We start from the raw sequence: 3960 nt of genomic DNA, 5'->3' as shown, positions 1-3960 counted from the left end.
TGTTTGGGAAGTAGATTTTTGGCTTTTTTTAGGTTAAAATTTACAAAAAGACAAAATAGGAAAAATAGCCAATAAAATAAAATATTATATTAAATCCATAATCATTTTACTTTTTCTCTCACAAACATCACATCCAACTACACAAAAATCTAACAATCTTTCCAAACACAAAAATTTTAACCTATTAAAATAGCCAAAAACTAAAATAGTCTACTAAAATAGCCAACTTCCCAAACGAGGCCATAACCCATCCTATAGGCTTGCCATGCAAAGGCACAAGTGGTAGGGTGACTCACCCTCACTGGCCACCTAATGCAATTATTATTATTTTTGTAGTGATAAATTTGTATAAATGTGTATGTGTTTTAGTTCTTTAAAAATCAATTAGATGAAGTTTTCAATTAAGATATTTAGTAAAGATAATGATTGAGTTGAATCTTCTACAAAAATAGTTACAAAACAAAAACCATTGAATACCCATAAAATTATTATTCTTAACAATATTTTTGTTAGTGACTAAATTGGGATAGTTTCTAATTAATTTATACATTAATAAATTTATTAAATAGTTTTTAGATAAAATTAACTTATTATTCATATCTTGAAAATAATTAAATAAGGGTTCTCACAGTTGGAACAGAGAGGAACATAAGAATTTTCAACTAAGGATCCTGCGCCCCAATTACCTCTCTCCAATCATCGGTCCAAATGCTGGACAGGTGATTAAGTTTAGGTGTTCAAATAAAATTATTAGATAACAAAACAACTCTTCTCTTTTATTCATACTATTTCCCAGTAGAGTTGTTAATGAAAATAGTGGTTCATAACAATAGAACTGAAGAAACAATGAAAGGTGGAATTGCTTTGGTGAAATAAGGCTTTTTGATATTGAAAACTAGCCAAAATTTGCAGATAATTCTTGTCACTTTAAATGGTTTTTGTTGGAAATTGGGTTGGGTTTCAGACCTAGGTCTGGGCGTCAATAGTAGCATGACCCATGCATGACTCACGAGGAGATACATAAAATTTGAATGATTCACCTTATCTAGAGGATAAGAAAAGAAACCCAACAACCCCATCTCATCAGAGATAAAGATAGAGATATCATTCCATCATTGGGAATTCAAGTTCATTCTTGGAAACACGTGATTCATTCATCTAATGATGCGTGTGGTTATATATCTCTCTAATATACTCAAGTATCATTCTACTGCTGGGAGTTTGAGAATAAAAAGTATGCCTGTGGCTTATTAATTTTCCTACAAGTTTAGAAATAAAATTAGAATTGTTATTTTAGAAGGAGGTGAAAAACAAAACTTTCTCACCATCAAGACTACAAAGGGCATAATTAATCCCCAGTTATGTTAGAAATCAACCACAACAAAAATTTGGAGCAACTTTTAGGTTAGGGGCCGCGCGAACGTATGCCCCTACTACCACAAATTATGATGTAGGCTCTACCACTTAGGTAGACCTTAGGTGAGCACCCCTCCAAAGTGCAATGGAGGTCACTAACCTAGGCCATGGGTCTTGTTGACCACCAATTGACCCTGTCTAGGTAAGTATGTTTTATGTTGCTACTTGCTCCTCATCTATAGACTCATGCTGGCCTCTTCTCTCTCCTGTTTGTTCGATGTGAGATTTCATGCAAATCTCAACTAATTTATGCTAATAAGTAAAAAACATCGAAACAGACAATGATCTGTTTGTTTCAAGGTTATAAAATAAGCACTTGGTAAGTGGGAATTTAATATGCAAATATGAGAGAGATGTTTTGCTAATTTTGAGTTCGATACCTTCATTCCTATATTTATTTATTTAGTTATATTAGTTACTTTGTTTGGGAATCTATGGAACACATAAAAAGGGGGTGGAAGTTTGTGTGCATCCACCATTTATGTTTGACAATTAAGACAATGGAAAACCGGCCAAAGCACATTCAACATAGAAAACAAGTTTTCTATACCCCCCCCCCCCCCCAAAAAAAAGAACAAATAGCATATTATATTTTGACATTTTAGCTTTAAGTATGTTTTACTATGCAATGTGATCTCATGGTATATCAAAAAAAAAACAAAAAAAAAAACAAAAAGGGGTTAAATTACACTAACCTCCCTTAAGGTTTCTGACAAATACAGAGACCTCCCTTGTAGTTTCAATAATTACAGTAATCTCTCCTACTTTTGCTGACAATATATACAAACCAACCTTCAGTTAACTAGCCGTTAGACAGGTGATGAAAATTTCTTACATCAGCATATTATGGTGACTGAATACCAAAATTACCTTTTGTTCCTTATAACCAAACAGCCCACAACATCAAAAACAAACATTGCTCTTCTTCCTTTCCCTCCTCTCATCCTCACCCACTCCTCCACTAGTAGCATCGTTGCCATCAGCTCATATTCTCTCTCTCTCTCTCTCTCTCTCTCTCTCTCTCTCTATGATCCTTACCACTTCCATCTCCATATTATCCATTCCAAACACACATTAAATTTATACAAAAATTGCAGGCACACAACCTTTTCTCCTCTAATCTTACACCCACTTTTCCATTCCAATATATACATATAAATACACAACCAGGAGGACTCCATATTCCATTATAAGTTGTAAGAACTAGCAGACTTCATAGTGGCATGTTTTGTCTTTGCCCAGAAGTAACAATTCATAAAATTTGGGAACTATAATACCCAGCAAACAGAAGCAACTAGAATGGCCTTAGCATATACATACAAATATATAGATAGATATATGTATATATATATACAAATATATAAACATGGGAACAATTTGTTTAACATATATATGTATATATATATACACACATTAAAATTCAAATAGGAACTTATTTGGATTTCCAACAAAGAATAGAAACCCAATTTAAGCAAATCAATAGATGAGAAAAAGGCAACTGAACAAGAAGAATGACCAACACAGAACACTCGAGAAGTCATCCAAGACTCACTAACCCATCATAGCAGCAGTGAAGACAACGAAATAACGAAAAAAAAAAAGTTGAGAAAAATGGTTATTGAAGTGATCAATCCACAAATTCAAAAACCCAAGCCCTCGATTCTTGCAAAATCGAGCTTCAATATTGTTATTTCATTACACCTAGAAGTAGATCAAGATTTGATCTTGCTTGAATGTGCACCCCCAACCAAAAATCATAAAGAAATTGTGCAAATCAAGCTTCAATCTTCAAAAGCATGAGTAGATTAAGTTGGTAATTCATGAAAAGAGGTGTATCTCCTTTCCAATGAAGATTATGAGGCTACATAGTAAACCCATGGACTTAGGTTTTGCTTTCTTGTAGTTGACAGTGCATAACATTTGTTGAAGAAGTATAACTCTCATCCCTCTCACCTTCTCGCCCTATATTCTTCTAGATTTGGCCATGGTGATGGACGAGCAAGGGCGACGGGAAGGAGAGAGGAGGAAAGGCGGTGAAGGAGAGAGGTCGCCATTAAAGGAAGGGGGTTGAGGAGAATAATCGCTGGTGGGCTTTTGGATCGCCAGATGCAATTGTATTGTTAGTGGTCGGGGAGATTATAGGTAGGAGAAATGAGGCAAGAGGAAAGAGAGAGGGGGGCAGAGCGTGGTGTTGGTGAGGTAGGTATGAGAGATATAGGAATTAAAGGGTACTTTTGTTTTTTCGTGTTCAAATAAAAGGGCAATATGGTCATTTTGTATAATCAAGTAATGTCATTTGTGTAAAATTGATGGGTTGGGGGAATCTTGATATTGTCAGTTAAACTAGGAGAGGTTTTTGTAATTATTGAAATCATAGGAAAGGTCCCTATATTTGTCAGAAACCTCAAGGGAGGTAAGTGTAATTTACCAAAAAAAAAAAAAATCATATTTTTAGCAAAAAGTGCTTCACTTAGAAATTTTAATTGCAAAAAAAAAAAAGGTAGTTCATAGTCTTGTTTTTCAAATCACTTCGAGAAATGAGAC

At 34.3% G+C, this 3960-nt stretch overlaps 1 non-coding gene across 1 annotated transcript; it reads right to left on the bottom strand.

The window, feature by feature from the left end:
* Positions 1-1405: 1405 nt before the first annotated feature.
* On the bottom strand, positions 1406-1566 carry LOC145820751 (U1 spliceosomal RNA). Its single transcript, XR_014362820.1, has one exon. It is a non-coding gene; the product is annotated as a U1 spliceosomal RNA (small nuclear RNA).
* Positions 1567-3960: the final 2394 nt, after the last annotated feature.

This window comes from Camellia sinensis, chromosome 2 (assembly GCF_055761805.1).
Source record: "Camellia sinensis isolate YWXY chromosome 2, ASM5576180v1, whole genome shotgun sequence".
Lineage (NCBI taxonomy): Eukaryota > Viridiplantae > Streptophyta > Magnoliopsida > Ericales > Theaceae > Camellia > Camellia sinensis.
The sequence above is the reverse complement of the archived record's forward strand: the minus strand, read 5'-3'. Positions and strand labels throughout refer to the sequence as shown.